General features: G+C 52.1%; 1 long non-coding RNA gene across 1 annotated transcript in view; it reads left to right on the forward strand.

Annotated features, from left to right (window-relative positions):
- The window catches only part of LOC138567217 (uncharacterized), a 222,044-nt gene that overhangs the window by 128,485 nt on the left and 72,488 nt on the right, over positions 1–21,071 (forward strand). The window lies entirely within an intron of this gene.

Genomic DNA, 21,071 nt, shown 5'->3' on the forward strand with positions numbered 1-21,071 from the left:
GAATGAATAGGCATGTGAACTGTGTGCATGAGCAGAATGAATAGGCATGTGAGCTGTGTGTCTGGCATGGCATGTGAGCTGTGTGCATGGCATGGAGCAGAGTGAATAGGCATGTGAGCTGTGTGCCTGGCATGGAGCAGAATGAATAGGCATGTGAGCTGTGTGCATGGGGCAGAATGAATAGGCATTTGAGCTGTGTGCCTGGCATGGCATGTGAGCTGTGTGCCTGGCATGGAGCAGAGTGAATAGGCATGTGAGCTGTGTGCCTGGCATGGAGAAGATTGAATAAGAATGTGAGCTGTGTGCCTGGCAGGGAGCAGAATGAATAGGCATGTGAACTGTGTGCCTGGCATAGAGCAGAATTAATAGGCATGTGAGCTGTGTGCCTGACATGGAGCAGGATGAATAGGCATGTGAGTTGTGTGCCTGGCATGGAGCAGGATGAATAGGCATGTGAGCTGTGTGCCTGGCATGGAGCAGGATGAATGGGCATGTGAGCTGTGTGCCTGGCATGGACCAGAACAAATAGGCATGTAAGCTGTGTGCATGGAGCAGAACGAATAGGTATGTGAGCTGTGTGCCTGGCAGGGAGCAGAATGAATAGGCATTTGAGCTGTGTGCCTGGCATGGAGCAGGATGAATAGGAATGTGAGCTTTGTCCCTGGCAGGGAGCAGGATGAATAGGCATGTGCGCTGTGTGCCAGGCATGGAGCAGGATGAATAGGGATTTGAGCTGTGTGCCTGGCAGGGAGCAGAATGAATAGGCATGTGAGCTGTGTGCCTGGCATGGAGCACAGTGAATAGGCATGTGAGCTGTGTGCCTGGCATGGAGCAGAATGAATAGGCATGTGAGCTGTGTGCCTGGCATGGAGCAGAGTGAATAGGCATGTGAGCTGTGTGCCTGGCATGGACCAGAATAAATAGGCATTTGAGCTGTGTGCCTGGCATGGAGCAGAGTGAATAGGCTTGTGAGCTGTGTGCCTGGCATTGACCAGAATGAATAAGCATGTGAGCTGTGCCTGGCAAGGACCGGAATGAATAGGTTTGTGAGCTGTGTGCATGGAGCAGAATTAATAGGCATGTGAGCTGTGTGTCTGGCATGGCATGTGAGTTGTGTGCATGGCATGGAGCACAGTGAATAGGCATGTGAGCTGTGTGCCTGGCATGGAGCAGAATGAATAGGCATGTGATCTGTGTGCATGGAGCAGAATGAATAGGCATGTGAGCTGTGTGTCTGCCATGGCATGTGAGCTGTGTGCATGACATGGAGCAGAGTGAATAGGCATGTGGGCTGTGTGCCTGGCAGGGAGCAGAATGAATAGGCATGTGAGCTGTGTGCCTTGCATGGAGCACAGTGAATAGGCATGTGAGCTGTGTGCCTGGCATGGAGCAGAATGAATAGGCATGTGAGCTGTGTGCCTGGCATGGAGCAGAGTGAATAGGCATGTCAGCTGTGTGCCTGGCATGGACCAGAATAAATAGGCATTTGAGCTGTGTGTCTGGCATGGAGCAGAGTGAATAGGCATGTCAGCTGTGTGCCTGGCATTGACCAGAATGAATAAGCATGTGAGCTGTGCCTGGCAAGGACCAGAATGAATAGGTTTGTGAGCTGTGTGCATGGAGCAGCATTAATAGGCATGTGAGCTGTGTGTCTGGCATGGCATGTGAGCTGTGTGCATGGCATGGAGCACAGTGAATAGGCACGTGAGCTGTGTGCCTGGCATGGAGCAGAATGAATAGGCATGTGAGCTGTATGCATGGAGCAGAATGAATAGGCATGTGAGCTGTGTGTCTGCCATGGCATGTGAGTTGTGTGCATGGCATGGAGCAGAGTGAATAGGCATGTGAGCTGTGTGCCTGGCATGGAGCAGAACGAATAGGCATGTAAGCTGTGTGCATGGAGCAGAACGAATAGGCATGTGAGCTGTGTGCCTGGCAGGGAGCAGAATGAATAGGCATGTGAGCTGTGTGCCTGGCATGGAGCAGGATGACAGGACTGTGAACTGTGTGCCTGGCAGGGAGCAGAATGAATAGGCATGTGAGCTGTGTGCCTGGCATGGAGCAGGATGAATAGGAATGTGAGCTGTGTGCCTGGCAAGGACCAGAACGAATAGGCATGTAAGCTGTGTGCATGGAGCAGAACGAATAGGCATGTGAGCTGTGTGTCTTGCATGGAGCAGATTGAATAGGCATGTGAGCTGTGTGCCTGGCAAGGACCAGAACGAATAGGCATGTAAGCTGTGTGCATGGAGCAGAACGAATAGGCATGTGAGCTGTGTGCCTGGCAGGGAGCAGAATGAATAGGCATGTGAGCTGTGTGCCTGGCATGGAGAAGGATGACAGGACTGTGAACTGTGTGCCTGGCAGGGAGCAGAATGAATAGGCATGTGAGCTGTGTGCCTGGCATGGAGCAGGATGAATAGGAATGTGAGCTGTGTGCCTGGCAAGGACCAGAACGAATAGGCATGTAAGCTGTGTGCATGGAGCAGAACGAATAGGCATGTGAGCTGTGTGCCTGGCAGGGAGCAGAATGAATAGGCATGTGAGCTGTGTGCCTGGCATGGAGCAGGATGACAGGAATGTGAACTGTGTGCCTGGCAGGGAGCAGAATGAATAGGCATGTGAGCTGTGTGCCTGGCATGGAGCAGGATGAATAGGAATGTGAGCTGTGTGCCTGGCAGGGAGCAGAATGAATAGGCATGTGAGCTGTATGCCTGGCATTGATCAGAGTGAATAGGCATGTGAGCTGTCTGCCTGGCATGGCGCAGGATGAATAGGCATGTGAGCTGTGTGCCTGGCATGAAGCAGGATGACAGGCATGTGAGCTGTGTGCCTGGCAGGGAGCAGAATGAATAGGCATGTGAGCTGTGTGCCTGGCATGGAGCAGGAGGAATAGGAATGTGAGCTGTGTGCCTGGCAGGGAGCGGAATGAATAGGCATGTGAGCTGTGTGCCTGGCATGGCGCAGGATGAATAGGCATGTGAGCTGTGTGCCTGGCATGAAGCAGGATGACAGGAATGTGAGCTGTGTGCCTGGCAGGGAGCGAAATGAATAGGCATGTGAGCTGTGTGCCTGGCATGGAGCACAGTGAATAGGCATGTGAGCTGTGTGCCTGGCATGGAGCAGAATGAATAGGCATGTGAGCTGTGTGCCTGGCATGGAGCAGAGTGAATAGGCATGTGAGCTGTGTGCCTGGCATGGACCAGAATAAATAGGCAGTTGAGCTGTGTGCCTGGCATGGAGCAGAGTGAATAGGCTTGTGAGCTGTGTGCCTGGCATTGACCAGAATGAATAAGCATGTGAGCTGTGCCTGGCAAGGGCCGGAATAAATAGGTTTGTGAGCTGTGTGCATGGAGCAGAATTAATAGGCATGTGAGCTGTGTGTCTGGCATGGCATGTGAGTTGTGTGCATGGCATGGAGCACAGTGAATAGGCATGTGAGCTGTGTGCCTGGCATGGAGCAGAATGAATAGGCATGTGATCTGTGTGCATGGAGCAGAATGAATAGGCATGTGAGCTGTGTGTCTGCCATGGCATGTGAGCTGTGTGCATGGCATGGAGCAGAGTGAATAGGCATGTGGGCTGTGTGCCTGGCAGGGAGCAGAATGAATAGGCATGTGAGCTGTGTGCCTTGCATGGAGCACAGTGAATAGGCATGTGAGCTGTGTGCCTGGCATGGAGCAGAATGAATAGGCATGTGAGCTGTGTGCCTGGCATGGAGCAGAGTGAATAGGCATGTCAGCTGTGTGCCTGGCATGGACCAGAATAAATAGGCATTTGAGCTGTGTGTCTGGCATGGAGCAGAGTGAATAGGCATGTCAGCTGTGTGCCTGGCATTGACCAGAATGAATAAGCATGTGAGCTGTGCCTGGCAAGGACCAGAATGAATAGGTTTGTGAGCTGTGTGCATGGAGCAGCATTAATAGGCATGTGAGCTGTGTGTCTGGCATGGCATGTGAGCTGTGTGCATGGCATGGAGCACAGTGAATAGGCACGTGAGCTGTGTGCCTGGCATGGAGCAGAATGAATAGGCATGTGAGCTGTATGCATGGAGCAGAATGAATAGGCATGTGAGCTGTGTGTCTGCCATGGCATGTGAGTTGTGTGCATGGCATGGAGCAGAGTGAATAGGCATGTGAGCTGTGTGCCTGGCATGGAGCAGAATGAATAGGCATGTGAGCTGTGTGTCTTGCATGGGGCAGATTGAATAGGCATGTGAGCTGTGTGCCTGGCAAGGACAAGAACGAATAGGCATGTAAGCTGTGTGCATGGAGCAGAACGAATAGGCATGTGAGCTGTGTGCCTGGCAGGGAGCAGAATGAATAGGCATGTGAGCTGTGTGCCTGGCATGGAGCAGGATGACAGGACTGTGAACTGTGTGCCTGGCAGGGAGCAGAATGAATAGGCATGTGAGCTGTGTGCCTGGCATGGAGCAGGATGAATAGGAATGTGAGCTGTGTGCCTGGCAAGGACCAGAACGAATAGGCATGTAAGCTGTGTGCATGGAGCAGAACGAATAGGCATGTGAGCTGTGTGCCTGGCAGGGAGCAGAATGAATAGGCATGTGAGCTGTGTGCCTGGCATGGAGCAGGATGACAGGAATGTGAACTGTGTGCCTGGCAGGGAGCAGAATGAATAGGCATGTGAGCTGTGTGCCTGGCATGGAGCAGGATGAATAGGAATGTGAGCTGTGTGCCTGGCAGGGAGCAGAATGAATAGGCATGTGAGCTGTGTGCCTGGCATGGAGCAGGAGGAATAGGAATGTGAGCTGTGTGCCTGGCAGGGAGCGGAATGAATAGGCATGTGAGCTGTGTGCCTGGCATGGCGCAGGATGAATAGGCATGTGAGCTGTGTGCCTGGCATGAAGCAGGATGACAGGAATGTGAGCTGTGTGCCTGGCATGGAGCAGAGTGAATAGGCATGTGAACTGTGTGCCTGGCATGGAGCAGAATGAATAGGCAGGTGAGCTGTGTGCATGGAGCAGAATAAATAGGCATGTGAGCTGTGTGCCTGGCATGGCATGTGAGCTGTGTGCCGGCATGGAGCAGAGTGAATGGGCATGTGAGCTGTGTGCCTAGCATGGAGCAGAACGAATAGGCATGTGAGCTGTGTGCCTGGCATGGACCAGAACGAATAGGCATGTAAGCTGTGTGCATGGAGCAGAACGAATAGGCATGTGAGCTGTGTGCCTGGCAGGGAGCAGAATGAATAGGCATGTGAGCTGTGTGCCTGGCATGGAGCAGGATGACAGGAATGTGAACTGTGTGCCTGGCAGGGAGCAGAATGAATAGGCATGTGAGCTGTGTGCCTGGCATGGAGCAGATTGAATAAGAATGTGAGCTGTGTGCCTGGCATGGAGCAGGATGAATAGGCATGTGAGCTGTGTGCCTGGCATGGACCAGAATGATAGGCATGTGAGCTGTGTGCATGGCATGGAGCAGAGTGAATAGGCTTGTGAGCTGGATGCCTGGCATGGACCAGAATGAATAGGCATGTGAGCTGTGTGCCTGGCATGGACGAGAATAAATAGGCATTTGAGCTGTGTGCATGGAGCAGAATGAATAGGCATGTGAGCTGTGTGCCTGGCATGGACCAGAATGAATAGGCATGTGAGATGTGTGCCTGGCATGGAGCAGAGTGAATAGGCATGTGAGCTGTGTGCCTGGCATTGACCAGAATGAATAGGCATGTGATCTGTGCCTGGCATGGACCAGAATGAATAGGCATGTGAGATGTGTGCATGGAGCAGAATTAATAAGCATGTGAGCTGTGTGTCTGGCATGGCATGTGAGCTGTGTGCATGCATGGAGCAGAATGAATAGGCATGTGAGCTGTGTGCCTGGCGTGGAGCAGAAGGAATAGGCATGTGAACTGTGTGCATGGAGCAGAGTGAATAGGCATGTGAGCTGTGTGCCTGGCATGGAGCAGAATGAATAGGCATGTGAGCTGTGTGCCTGGCATGGCATGTGAGCTGTGTGCCTGGCATGGGGCAGAGTGAATAGGCATGTGAGCTGTGTGCCTGGCATGGAGCAGATTGAATAGGAATGTGAGCTGTGTGCCTGGCAGGGAGCAGAATGAATAGGCATGTGAACTGTGTGCCTGGCATGGAGCAGAATTAATAGGCATGTGAGCTGTGTGCCTGACAAGGAGCAGGATGAATAGGCATGTGAGTTGTGGGCCTGGCATGGAGCAGGATGAATAGGCATGTGAGCTGTGTGCCTGGCATGGAGCAGGATGAATAGGAATGTGAGATGTGTGCCTGGCATTGACCAGAATGAATAGGCATGTGATCTGTGCCTGGCATGGACCAGAATGAATAGGCATGTGAACTGTGTGCATGGAGCAGAATGAATAGGCATGTGAGCTGTGTGTCTGGCATGGCATGTGAGCTGTGTGCATGCATGGAGCAGAGTGAATAGGCATGTGAGCTGTGTGCCTGGCATGGAGCAGAATGAATAGGCATGTGAGCTGTGTGCCTGACATGGAGCAGGATGAATAGGCATGTGAGTTGTGTGGCTGGCATGGAGCAGGATGAATAGGCATGTGAGCTGTGTGCATGCATGGAGCAGAGTGAATAGGCATGTGAGCTGTGTGCCTGGCGTGGAGCAGAAGGAATAGGCATGTGAACTGTGTGCATGGAGCAGAATGAATAGGCATGTGAGCTGTGTGTCTGGCATGGCATGTGAGCTGTGTGCATGGCATGGAGCAGAGTGAATATGCATGTGAGCTGTGTGCCTGGCATGGAGCAGAATGAATAGGCATGTGAGCTGTGTGCCTGGCATGGCATGTGAGCTGTGTGCCTGGCATGGAGCAGAGTGAATAGGCATGTGAGCTGTGTGCCTGGCATGGAGCAGATTGAATAGGAATGTGAGCTGTGTGCCTGGCAGGGAGCAGAATGAATAGGCATGTGAACTGTGTGCCTGGCATGGAGCAGAATTAATAGGCATGTGAGCTGTGTGCCTGACAAGGAGCAGGATGAATAGGCATGTGAGTTGTGTGCCTGGCATGGAGCAGGATGAATAGGCAAGTGAGCTGTGTGCCTGGCATGGAGCAGAGTGAATAGGCATGTGAGCTCTGTGCCTGGCATGGACCAGAATGAATAGGCATGTGAGCTGTGTGCCTGGCATGGAGCAGAATGAATAGGCATGTGAGCTGTGTGCATGGAGCAGAATGAATAGACATGTAAGCTGTGAGCCTGGCATGGAGCAGAATGAATACGCATGTGAGCTGTGTGCCTGGCATGGAGCAGAATTAATAGGCATGTGAGCTGTGAGCCTGGCATGGAGCAGGATGAATAGGCATGTGAGCTGTGTGCCTGGCATGGACCAGAATGATAGGCATGTGAGCTGTGTGCATGGCATGGAGCAGAGTGAATAGGCATGTGAGCTGTGTGCGTGGCATGGACCAGAATGAATAGGCATGTGAGCTGTGTGCCTGGCATGGACCAGAATAAATAGGCATTTGAGCTGTGTGCATGGAGCAGAATTGATAGGCATGTGAGCTGTGTGCCTGGCATGGACCAGAATGAATAGGCATGTGAGATGTGTGCCTGGCATGGAGCAGAGTGAATAGGCATGTGGGCTGTGTGCCTGGCATTGACCAGAATGAATAGGCATGTGATCTGTGCCTGGCATGGACCAGAATGAATAGGCATGTGAACTGTGTGCATGGAGCAGAATGAATAGGCATGTGAGCTGTGTGTCTGGCATGGCATGTGAGCTGTGTGCATGCATGGAGCAGAGTGAATAGGCATGTGAGCTGTGTGCCTGGCATGGAGCAGAATGAATAGGCATGTGAGCTGTGTGCCTGACATGGAGCAGGATGAATAGGCATGTGAGTTGTGTGCCTGGCATGGAGCAGGATGAATAGGCATGTGAGCTGTGTGCCTGGCATGGAGCAGGATGAATGGGCATGTGAGCTGTGTGCCTGGCATGGACCAGAACGAATAGGCATGTAAGCTGTGTGCATGGAGCAGAACGAATAGGTATGTGAGCTGTGTGCCTGGCAGGGAGCAGAATGAATAGGCATTTGAGCTGTGTGCCTGGCATGGAGCAGGATGAATAGGAATGTGAGCTTTGTCCCTGGCAGGGAGCAGGATGAATAGGCATGTGCGCTGTGTGCCTGGCATGGAGCAGGATGAATAGGAATGTGAGCTGTGTGCCTGGCAGGGAGCAGAATGAATAGGCATGTGAGCTGTGTGCCTGGCATGGAGCACAGTGAATAGGCATGTGAGCTGTGTGCCTGGCATGGAGCAGAATGAATAGGCATGTGAGCTGTGTGCCTGGCATGGACCAGAATAAATAGGCATTTGAGCTGTGTGCCTGGCATGGAGCAGAGTGAATAGGCTTGTGAGCTGTTTGCCTGGCATTGACCAGAATGAATAAGCATGTGAGCTGTGCCTGGCAAGGACCGGAATGAATAGGTTTGTGAGCTGTGTGCATGGAGCAGAATTAATAGGCATGTGAGCTGTGTGTCTGGCATGGCATGTGAGTTGTGTGCATGGCATGGAGCACAGTGAATAGGCATGTGAGCTGTGTGCCTGGCATGGAGCAGAATGAATAGGCATGTGATCTGTGTGCATGGAGCAGAATGAATAGGCATGTGAGCTGTGTGTCTGCCATGGCATGTGAGCTGTGTGCATGGCATGGAGCAGAGTGAATAGGCATGTGGGCTGTGTGCCTGGCAGGGAGCAGAATGAATAGGCATGTGAGCTGTGTGCCTTGCATGGAGCACAGTGAATAGGCATGTGAGCTGTGTGCCTGGCATGGAGCAGAATGAATAGGCATGTGAGCTGTGTGCCTGGCATGGAGCAGAGTGAATAGGCATGTCAGCTGTGTGCCTGGCATGGACCAGAATAAATAGGCATTTCAGCTGTGTGTCTGGCATGGAGCAGAGTGAATAGGCATGTGAGCTGTGTGCCTGGCATTGACCAGAATGAATAAGCATGTGAGCTGTGCCTGGCAAGGACTAGAATGAATAGGTTTGTGAGCTGTGTGCATGGAGCAGAATTAATAGGCATGTGAGCTGTGTGTCTGGCATGGCATGTGAGCTGTGTGCATGGCATGGAGCACAGTGAATAGGCACGTGAGCTGTGTGCCTGGCATGGAGCAGAATGAATAGGCATGTGAGCTGTATGCATGGAGCAGAATGAATAGGCATGTGAGCTGTGTGTCTGCCATGGCATGTGAGCTGTGTGCATGGCATGGAGCAGAGGGAATAGGCATGTGAGCTGTGTGCCTGGCATGGAGCAGAATGAATAGGCATGTGAGCTGTGTGCCTGGCATGGACCGGAATAAATAGGCATTTGAGCTGTGTGCCTGGCATGGAGCAGAGTGAATAGGCTTGTGAGCTGTGTGCCTGGCATTGACCAGAATGAATAAGCATGTGAGCTGTGCCTGGCAAGGACCGGAATGAATAGGTTTGTGAGCTGTGTGCATGGAGCAGAATTAATAGGCATGTGAGCTGTGTGTCTGGCATGGCATGTGAGTTGTGTGCATGGCATGGAGCACAGTGAATAGGCATGTGAGCTGTGTGCCTGGCATGGAGCAGAATGAATAGGCATGTGATCTGTGTGCATGGAGCAGAATGAATAGGCATGTGAGCTGTGTGTCTGCCATGGCATGTGAGCTGTGTGCATGGCATGGAGCAGAGTGAATAGGCATGTGGGCTGTGTGCCTGGCAGGGAGCAGAATGAATAGGCATGTGAGCTGTGTGCCTTGCATGGAGCACAGTGAATAGGCATGTGAGCTGTGTGCCTGGCATGGAGCAGAATGAATAGGCATGTGAGCTGTGTGCCTGGCATGGAGCAGAGTGAATATACATGTCAGCTGTGTGCCTGGCATGGACCAGAATAAATAGGCATTTGAGCTGTGTGTCTGGCATGGAGCAGAGTGAATAGGCATGTGAGCTGTGTGCCTGGCATTGACCAGAATGAATAAGCATGTGAGCTGTGCCTGGCAAGGACCAGAATGAATAGGTTTGTGAGCTGTGTGCATGGAGCAGAATTAATAGGCATGTGAGCTGTGTGTCTGGCATGGCATGTGAGCTGTGTGCATGGCATGGAGCACAGTGAATAGGCACGTGAGCTGTGTGCCTCGCATGGAGCAGAATGAATAGGCATGTGAGCTGTATGCATGGAGCAGAATGCATAGGCATGTGAGCTTTGTGTCTGCCATGGCATGTGAGTTGTGTGCATGGCATGGAGCAGAGTGAATAGGCATGTGAGCTGTGTGCCTGGCATGGAGCAGAATGAATAGGCATGTGAGCTGTGTGCATGGAGCAGAATAAATAGGCATATGAGCTGTGTGCCTGGCATGGCATGTGAGCTGTGTGCCGGCATGGAGCAGAGTGAATGGGCATGTGAGCTGTGTGCCTGGCATGGACCAGAATAAATAGGCATTTGAGCTGTGTGCATGGATCAGAATGAATAGGCATGTGAGCTGTGTGCCTGGCATGGACCAGAATGAATAGGCATGTGAGATGTGTGCCTGGCATGGAGCAGAGTGAATAGGCATGTGAGCTGTGTGCCTGGCATTGACCAGAATGAATAGGCATGTGATCTGTGCCTGGCATGGACCAGAATGAATAGGCATGTGAACTGTGTGCCTGGCATAGAGCAGAATTAATAGGCATGTGAGGTGTGTATGGAGCAGAATTAATAAGCATGTGAGCTGTGTGCATGCATGGAGCAGAGTGAATAGGCATGTGAGCTGTGTGCCTGGCGTGGAGCAGAAGGAATAGGCATGTGAACTGTGTGCATGGAGCAGAATGAATAGGCATGTGAGCTGTGTGTCTGGCATGGCATGTGAGCTGTGTGCATGGCATGGAGCAGAGTGAATAGGCATGTGAGCTGTGTGCCTGGCATGGAGCAGAATGAATAGGAATGTGAGCTGTGTGCCTGGCATGGCATGTGAGCTGTGTGCCTGGCATGGAGCAGATTGAATAGGAATGTGAGCTGTGTGCCTGGCAGGGAGCAGAATGAATAGGCATGTGAACTGTGTGCCTGGCATGGAGCAGAATTAATAGGCATGTGAGCTGTGTGCCTGACAAGGAGCAGGATGAATAGGCATGTGAGTTGTGTGCCTGGCATGGAGCAGGATGAATAGGCATGTGAGCTGTGTGCCTGGCATGGAGCAGGATGAATAGGAATGTGAGCTGTGTGCCTGGCAGGGAGCAGAATGAATAGGCAAGTGAGCTGTGTGCCTGGCATGGAGCAGAGTGAATAGGCATGTGAGCTCTGTGCCTGGCATGGACCAGAATGAATAGGCATGTGAGTTGTGTGCCTGGCATGGAGCAGGATGAATAGGCAAGTGAGCTGTGTGCCTGGCATGGAGCAGAGTGAATAGGCATGTGAGCTCTGTGCCTGGCATGGACCAGAATGAATAGGCATGTGAGCTGTGTGCCTGGCATGGAGCAGAATGAATAGGCATGTGAGCTGTGTGCATGGAGCAGAATGAATAGACATGTAAGCTGTGAGCCTGGCATGGAGCAGAATGAATACGCATGTGAGCTGTGTGCCTGGCATGGAGCAGAATTAATAGGCATGTGAGCTGTGAGCCTGGCATGGAGCAGGATGAATAGGCATGTGAGCTGTGTGCCTGGCATGGACCAGAATGATAGGCATGTGAGCTGTGTGCATGGCATGGAGCAGAGTGAATAGGCATGTGAGCTGTGTGCGTGGCATGGACCAGAATGAATAGGCATGTGAGCTGTGTGCCTGGCATGGACCAGAATAAATAGGCATTTGAGCTGTGTGCATGGAGCAGAATTGATAGGCATGTGAGCTGTGTGCCTGGCATGGACCAGAATGAATAGGCATGTGAGATGTGTGCCTGGCATGGAGCAGAGTGAATAGGCATGTGGGCTGTGTGCCTGGCATTGACCAGAATGAATAGGCATGTGATCTGTGCCTGGCATGGACCAGAATGAATAGGCATGTGAACTGTGTGCATGGAGCAGAATGAATAGGCATGTGAGCTGTGTGTCTGGCATGGCATGTGAGCTGTGTGCATGCATGGAGCAGAGTGAATAGGCATGTGAGCTGTGTGCCTGGCATGGAGCAGAATGAATAGGCATGTGAGCTGTGTGCCTGACATGGAGCAGGATGAATAGGCATGTGAGTTGTGTGCCTGGCATGGAGCAGGATGAATAGGCATGTGAGCTGTGTGCCTGGCATGGAGCAGGATGAATGGGCATGTGAGCTGTGTGCCTGGCATGGACCAGAACGAATAGGCATGTAAGCTGTGTGCATGGAGCAGAACGAATAGGTATGTGAGCTGTGTGCCTGGCAGGGAGCAGAATGAATAGGCATTTGAGCTGTGTGCCTGGCATGGAGCAGGATGAATAGGAATGTGAGCTTTGTCCCTGGCAGGGAGCAGGATGAATAGGCATGTGCGCTGTGTGCCTGGCATGGAGCAGGATGAATAGGAATGTGAGCTGTGTGCCTGGCAGGGAGCAGAATGAATAGGCATGTGAGCTGTGTGCCTGGCATGGAGCACAGTGAATAGGCATGTGAGCTGTGTGCCTGGCATGGAGCAGAATGAATAGGCATGTGAGCTGTGTGCCTGGCATGGACCAGAATAAATAGGCATTTGAGCTGTGTGCCTGGCATGGAGCAGAGTGAATAGGCTTGTGAGCTGTTTGCCTGGCATTGACCAGAATGAATAAGCATGTGAGCTGTGCCTGGCAAGGACCGGAATGAATAGGTTTGTGAGCTGTGTGCATGGAGCAGAATTAATAGGCATGTGAGCTGTGTGTCTGGCATGGCATGTGAGTTGTGTGCATGGCATGGAGCACAGTGAATAGGCATGTGAGCTGTGTGCCTGGCATGGAGCAGAATGAATAGGCATGTGATCTGTGTGCATGGAGCAGAATGAATAGGCATGTGAGCTGTGTGTCTGCCATGGCATGTGAGCTGTGTGCATGGCATGGAGCAGAGTGAATAGGCATGTGGGCTGTGTGCCTGGCAGGGAGCAGAATGAATAGGCATGTGAGCTGTGTGCCTTGCATGGAGCACAGTGAATAGGCATGTGAGCTGTGTGCCTGGCATGGAGCAGAATGAATAGGCATGTGAGCTGTGTGCCTGGCATGGAGCAGAGTGAATAGGCATGTCAGCTGTGTGCCTGGCATGGACCAGAATAAATAGGCATTTCAGCTGTGTGTCTGGCATGGAGCAGAGTGAATAGGCATGTGAGCTGTGTGCCTGGCATTGACCAGAATGAATAAGCATGTGAGCTGTGCCTGGCAAGGACTAGAATGAATAGGTTTGTGAGCTGTGTGCATGGAGCAGAATTAATAGGCATGTGAGCTGTGTGTCTGGCATGGCATGTGAGCTGTGTGCATGGCATGGAGCACAGTGAATAGGCACGTGAGCTGTGTGCCTGGCATGGAGCAGAATGAATAGGCATGTGAGCTGTATGCATGGAGCAGAATGAATAGGCATGTGAGCTGTGTGTCTGCCATGGCATGTGAGCTGTGTGCATGGCATGGAGCAGAGGGAATAGGCATGTGAGCTGTGTGCCTGGCATGGAGCAGAATGAATAGGCATGTGAGCTGTGTGCCTGGCATGGACCGGAATAAATAGGCATTTGAGCTGTGTGCCTGGCATGGAGCAGAGTGAATAGGCTTGTGAGCTGTGTGCCTGGCATTGACCAGAATGAATAAGCATGTGAGCTGTGCCTGGCAAGGACCGGAATGAATAGGTTTGTGAGCTGTGTGCATGGAGCAGAATTAATAGGCATGTGAGCTGTGTGTCTGGCATGGCATGTGAGTTGTGTGCATGGCATGGAGCACAGTGAATAGGCATGTGAGCTGTGTGCCTGGCATGGAGCAGAATGAATAGGCATGTGATCTGTGTGCATGGAGCAGAATGAATAGGCATGTGAGCTGTGTGTCTGCCATGGCATGTGAGCTGTGTGCATGGCATGGAGCAGAGTGAATAGGCATGTGGGCTGTGTGCCTGGCAGGGAGCAGAATGAATAGGCATGTGAGCTGTGTGCCTTGCATGGAGCACAGTGAATAGGCATGTGAGCTGTGTGCCTGGCATGGAGCAGAATGAATAGGCATGTGAGCTGTGTGCCTGGCATGGAGCAGAGTGAATATACATGTCAGCTGTGTGCCTGGCATGGACCAGAATAAATAGGCATTTGAGCTGTGTGTCTGGCATGGAGCAGAGTGAATAGGCATGTGAGCTGTGTGCCTGGCATTGACCAGAATGAATAAGCATGTGAGCTGTGCCTGGCAAGGACCAGAATGAATAGGTTTGTGAGCTGTGTGCATGGAGCAGAATTAATAGGCATGTGAGCTGTGTGTCTGGCATGGCATGTGAGCTGTGTGCATGGCATGGAGCACAGTGAATAGGCACGTGAGCTGTGTGCCTCGCATGGAGCAGAATGAATAGGCATGTGAGCTGTATGCATGGAGCAGAATGCATAGGCATGTGAGCTTTGTGTCTGCCATGGCATGTGAGTTGTGTGCATGGCATGGAGCAGAGTGAATAGGCATGTGAGCTGTGTGCCTGGCATGGAGCAGAATGAATAGGCATGTGAGCTGTGTGCATGGAGCAGAATAAATAGGCATATGAGCTGTGTGCCTGGCATGGCATGTGAGCTGTGTGCCGGCATGGAGCAGAGTGAATGGGCATGTGAGCTGTGTGCCTGGCATGGACCAGAATAAATAGGCATTTGAGCTGTGTGCATGGATCAGAATGAATAGGCATGTGAGCTGTGTGCCTGGCATGGACCAGAATGAATAGGCATGTGAGATGTGTGCCTGGCATGGAGCAGAGTGAATAGGCATGTGAGCTGTGTGCCTGGCATTGACCAGAATGAATAGGCATGTGATCTGTGCCTGGCATGGACCAGAATGAATAGGCATGTGAACTGTGTGCCTGGCATAGAGCAGAATTAATAGGCATGTGAGGTGTGTATGGAGCAGAATTAATAAGCATGTGAGCTGTGTGCATGCATGGAGCAGAGTGAATAGGCATGTGAGCTGTGTGCCTGGCGTGGAGCAGAAGGAATAGGCATGTGAACTGTGTGCATGGAGCAGAATGAATAGGCATGTGAGCTGTGTGTCTGGCATGGCATGTGAGCTGTGTGCATGGCATGGAGCAGAGTGAATAGGCATGTGAGCTGTGTGCCTGGCATGGAGCAGAATGAATAGGAATGTGAGCTGTGTGCCTGGCATGGCATGTGAGCTGTGTGCCTGGCATGGAGCAGATTGAATAGGAATGTGAGCTGTGTGCCTGGCAGGGAGCAGAATGAATAGGCATGTGAACTGTGTGCCTGGCATGGAGCAGAATTAATAGGCATGTGAGCTGTGTGCCTGACAAGGAGCAGGATGAATAGGCATGTGAGTTGTGTGCCTGGCATGGAGCAGGATGAATAGGCATGTGAGCTGTGTGCCTGGCATGGAGCAGGATGAATAGGAATGTGAGCTGTGTGCCTGGCAGGGAGCAGAATGAATAGGCAAGTGAGCTGTGTGCCTGGCATGGAGCAGAGTGAATAGGCATGTGAGCTCTGTGCCTGGCATGGACCAGAATGAATAGGCATGTGAGCTGTGTGCCTGGCATGGAGCAGAATGAATAGGCATGTGAGCTGTGTGCATGGAGCAGAATGAATAGACATGTAAGCTGTGAGCCCGGCATGGAGCAGAATGAATACGCATGTGAGCTGTGTGCCTGGCATGGAGCAGAATTAATAGGCATGTGAGCTGTGAGCCTGGCATGGAGCAGGATGAATAGGCATGTGAGCTGTGTGCCTGGCATGGACCAGAATGATAGGCATGTGAGCTGTGTGCATGGCATGGACCAGAATGAATAGGCATGTGAGCTGTGTGCCTGGCATGGACCAGAATAAATAGGCATTTGAGCTGTGTGCATGGAGCAGAATGAATAGGCATGTGAGCTGTGTGCCTGGCATGGACCAGAATGAATAGGCATGTGAGATGTGTGCCTGGCATGGAGCAGAGTGAATAGGCATGTGAGCTGTGTGCCTGGCATTGACCAGAATGAATAGGCATGTGATCTGTGCCTGGCATGGACCAGAATGAATAGGCATGTGAGATGTGTGCATGGAGCAGAATTAATAAGCATGTGAGCTGTGTGTCTGGCATGGCATGTGAGCTGTGTGCATGCATGGAGCAGAGTGAATAGGCATGTGAGCTGTGTGCCTGGCGTGGAGCAGAATGAATAGGCATGTGAACTGTGTGCATGAGCAGAATGAATAGGCATGTGAGCTGTGTGTCTGGCATGGCATGTGAGCTGTGTGCATGGCATGGAGCAGAGTGAATAGGCATGTGAGCTGTGTGCCTGGCATGGAGCAGAATGAATAGGCATGTGAGCTGTGTGCATGGGGCAGAATGAATAGGCATTTGAGCTGTGTGCCTGGCATGGCATGTGAGCTGTGTGCCTGGCATGGAGCAGAGTGAATAGGCATGTGAGCTGTGTGCCTGGCATGGAGAAGATTGAATAAGAATGTGAGCTGTGTGCCTGGCAGGGAGCAGAATGAATAGGCATGTGAACTGTGTGCCTGGCATAGAGCAGAATTAATAGGCATGTGAGCTGTGTGCCTGACATGGAGCAGGATGAATAGGCATGTGAGTTGTGTGCCTGGCATGGAGCAGGATGAATAGGCATGTGAGCTGTGTGCCTGGCATGGAGCAGGATGAATGGGCATGTGAGCTGTGTGCCTGGCATGGACCAGAACAAATAGGCATGTAAGCTGTGTGCATGGAGCAGAACGAATAGGTATGTGAGCTGTGTGCCTGGCAGGGAGCAGAATGAATAGGCATTTGAGCTGTGTGCCTGGCATGGAGCAGGATGAATAGGAATGTGAGCTTTGTCCCTGGCAGGGAGCAGGATGAATAGGCATGTGCGCTGTGTGCCAGGCATGGAGCAGGATGAATAGGGATTTGAGCTGTGTGCCTGGCAGGGAGCAGAATGAATAGGCATGTGAGCTGTGTGCCTGGCATGGAGCACAGTGAATAGGCATGTGAGCTGTGTGCCTGGCATGGAGCAGAATGAATAGGCATGTGAGCTGTGTGCCTGGCATGGAGCAGAGTGAATAGGCATGTGAGCTGTGTGCCTGGCATGGACCAGAATAAATAGGCATTTGAGCTGTGTGCCTGGCATGGAGCAGAGTGAATAGGCTTGTGAGCTGTGTGCCTGGCATTGACCAGAATGAATAAGCATGTGAGCTGTGCCTGGCAAGGACCGGAATGAATAGGTTTGTGAGCTGTGTGCATGGAGCAGAATTAATAGGCATGTGAGCTGTGTGTCTGGCATGGCATGTGAGTTGTGTGCATGGCATGGAGCACAGTGAATAGGCATGTGAGCTGTGTGCCTGGCATGGAGCAGAATGAATAGGCATGTGATCTGTGTGCATGGAGCAGAATGAATAGGCATGTGAGCTGTGTGTCTGCCATGGCATGTGAGCTGTGTGCATGACATGGAGCAGAGTGAATAGGCATGTGGGCTGTGTGCCTGGCAGGGAGCAGAATGAATAGGCATGTGAGCTGTGTGCCTTGCATGGAGCACAGTGAATAGGCATGTGAGCTGTGTGCCTGGCATGGAGCAGAATGAATAGGCATGTGAGCTGTGTGCCTGGCATGGAGCAGAGTGAATAGGCATGTCAGCTGTGTGCCTGGCATGGACCAGAATAAATAGGCATTTGAGCTGTGTGTCTGGCATGGAGCAGAGTGAATAGGCATGTCAGCTGTGTGCCTGGCATTGACCAGAATGAATAAGCATGTGAGCTGTGCCTGGCAAGGACCAGAATGAATAGGTTTGTGAGCTGTGTGCATGGAGCAGCATTAATAGGCATGTGAGCTGTGTGTCTGGCATGGCATGTGAGCTGTGTGCATGGCATGGAGCACAGTGAATAGGCACGTGAGCTGTGTGCCTGGCATGGAGCAGAATGAATAGGCATGTGAGCTGTATGCATGGAGCAGAATGAATAGGCATGTGAGCTGTGTGTCTGCCATGGCATGTGAGTTGTGTGCATGGCATGGAGCAGAGTGAATAGGCATGTGAGCTGTGTGCCTGGCATGGAGCAGAACGAATAAGCATGTAAGCTGTGTGCATGGAGCAGAACGAATAGGCATGTGAGCTGTGTGCCTGGCAGGGAGCAGAATGAATAGGCATGTGAGCTGTGTGCCTGGCATGGAGCAGGATGACAGGACTGTGAACTGTGTGCCTGGCCGGGAGCAGAATGAATAGGCATGTGAGCTGTGTGCCTGGCATGGAGCAGGATGAATAGGAATGTGAGCTGTGTGCCTGGCAAGGACCAGAACGAATAGGCATGTAAGCTGTGTGCATGGAGCAGAACGAATAGGCATGTGAGCTGTGTGTCTTGCATGGAGCAGATTGAATAGGCATGTGAGCTGTGTGCCTGGCAAGGACCAGAACGAATAGGCATGTAAGCTGTGTGCATGGAGCAGAACGAATAGGCATGTGAGCTGTGTGCCTGGCAGGGAGCAGAATGAATAGGCATGTGAGCTGTGTGCCTGGCATGGAGAAGGATGACAGGACTGTGAACTGTGTGCCTGGCAGGGAGCAGAATGAATAGGCATGTGAGCTGTGTGCCTGGCATGGAGCAGGATGAATAGGAATGTGAGCTGTGTGCCTGGCAAGGACCAGAACGAATAGGCATGTAAGCTGTGTGCATGGAGCAGAACGAATAGGCATGTGAGCTGTGTGCCTGGCAGGGAGCAGAATGAATAGGCATGTGAGCTGTGTGCCTGGCATGGAGCAGGATGACAGGAATGTGAACTGTGTGCCTGGCAGGGAGCAGAATGAATAGGCATGTGAGCTGTGTGCCTGGCATGGAGCAGGATGAATAGGAATGTGAGCTGTGTGCCTGGCAGGGAGCAGAATGAATAGGCATGTGAGCTGTATGCCTGGCATTGATCAGAGTGAATAGGCATGTGAGCTGTCTGCCTGGCATGGCGCAGGATGAATAGGCATGTGAGCTGTGTGCCTGGCATGAAGCAGGATGACAGGCATGTGAGCTGTGTGCCTGGCAGGGAGCAGAATGAATAGGCATGTGAGCTGTGTGCCTGGCATGGAGCAGGAGGAATAGGAATGTGAGCTGTGTGCCTGGCAGGGAGCGGAATGAATAGGCATGTGAGCTGTGTGCCTGGCATGGCGCAGGATGAATAGGCATGTGAGCTGTGTGCCTGGCATGAAGCAGGATGACAGGAATGTGAGCTGTGTGCCTGGCAGGGAGCGGAATGAATAGGCATGTGAGCTGTGTGCCTGGCATGGAGCACAGTGAATAGGCATGTGAGCTGTGTGCCTGGCATGGAGCAGAATGAATAGGCATGTGAGCTGTGTGCCTGGCATGGAGCAGAGTGAATAGGCATGTGAGCTGTGTGCCTGGCATGGACCAGAATAAATAGGCAGTTGAGCTGTGTGCCTGGCATGGAGCAGAGTGAATAGGCTTGTGAGCTGTGTGCCTGGCATTGACCAGAATGAATAAGCATGTGAGCTGTGCCTGGCAAGGGCCGGAATAAATAGGTTTGTGAGCTGTGTGCATGGAGCAGAATTAATAGGCATGTGAGCTGTGTGTCTGGCATGGCATGTGAGTTGTGTGCATGGCATGGAGCACAGTGAATAGGCATGTGAGCTGTGTGCCTGGCATGGAGCAGAATGAATAGGCATGTGATCTGTGTGCATGGAGCAGAATGAATAGGCATGTGAGCTGTGTGTCTGCCATGGCATGTGAGCTGTGTGCATGGCATGGAGCAGAGTGAATAGGCATGTGGGCTGTGTGCCTGGCAGGGAGCAGAATGAATAGGCATGTGAGCTGTGTGCCTTGCATGGAGCACAGTGAATAGGCATGTGAGCTGTGTGCCTGGCATGGAGCAGAATGAATAGGCATGTGAGCTGTGTGCCTGGCATGGAGCAGAGTGAATAGGCATGTCAGCTGTGTGCCTGGCATGGACCAGAATAAATAGGCATTTGAGCTGTGTGTCTGGCATGGAGCAGAGTGAATAGGCATGTCAGCTGTGTGCCTGGCATTGACCAGAATGAATAAGCATGTGAGCTGTGCCTGGCAAGGACCAGAATGAATAGGTTTGTGAGCTGTGTGCATGGAGCAGCATTAATAGGCATGTGAGCTGTGTGTCTGGCATGGCATGTGAGCTGTGTGCATGGCATGGAGCACAGTGAATAGGCACGTGAGCTGTGTGCCTGGCATGGAGCAGAATGAATAGGCATGTGAGCTGTATGCATGGAGCAGAATGAATAGGCATGTGAGCTGTGTGTCTGCCATGGCATGTGAGTTGTGTGCATGGCATGGAGCAGAGTGAATAGGCATGTGAGCTGTGTGCCTGGCATGGAGCAGAATGAATAGGCATGTGAGCTGTGTGTCTTGCATGGGGCAGATTGAATAGGCATGTGAGCTGTGTGCCTGGCAAGGACAAGAACGAATAGGCATGTAAGCTGTGTGCATGGAGCAGAACGAATAGGCATGTGAGCTGTGTGCCTGGCAGGGAGCAGAATGAATAGGCATGTGAGCTGTGTGCCTGGCATGGAGCAGGATGACAGGACTGTGAACTGTGTGCCTGGCAGGGAGCAGAATGAATAGGCATGTGAGCTGTGTGCCTGGCATGGAGCAGGATGAATAGGAATGTGAGCTGTGTGCCTGGCAAGGACCAGAACGAATAGGCATGTAAGCTGTGTGCATGGAGCAGAACGAATAGGCATGTGAGCTGTGTGCCTGGCAGGGAGCAGAATGAATAGGCATGTGAGCTGTGTGCCTGGCATGGAGCAGGATGACAGGAATGTGAACTGTGTGCCTGGCAGGGAGCAGAATGAATAGGCATGTGAGCTGTGTGCCTGGCATGGAGCAGGATGAATAGGAATGTGAGCTGTGTGCCTGGCAGGGAGCAGAATGAATAGGCATGTGAGCTGTGTGCCTGGCATGGAGCAGGAGGAATAGGAATGTGAGCTGTGTGCCTGGCAGGGAGCGGAATGAATAGGCATGTGAGCTGTGTGCCTGGCATGGCGCAGGATGAATAGGCATGTGAGCTGTGTGCCTGGCATGAAGCAGGATGACAGGAATGTGAGC

Source organism: Ambystoma mexicanum, chromosome 2p (genome assembly GCF_040938575.1).
Source record: "Ambystoma mexicanum isolate Mex_15411 chromosome 2p, UKY_AmexF1_1, whole genome shotgun sequence".
In the NCBI taxonomy this organism is placed as follows: domain Eukaryota; kingdom Metazoa; phylum Chordata; class Amphibia; order Caudata; family Ambystomatidae; genus Ambystoma; species Ambystoma mexicanum.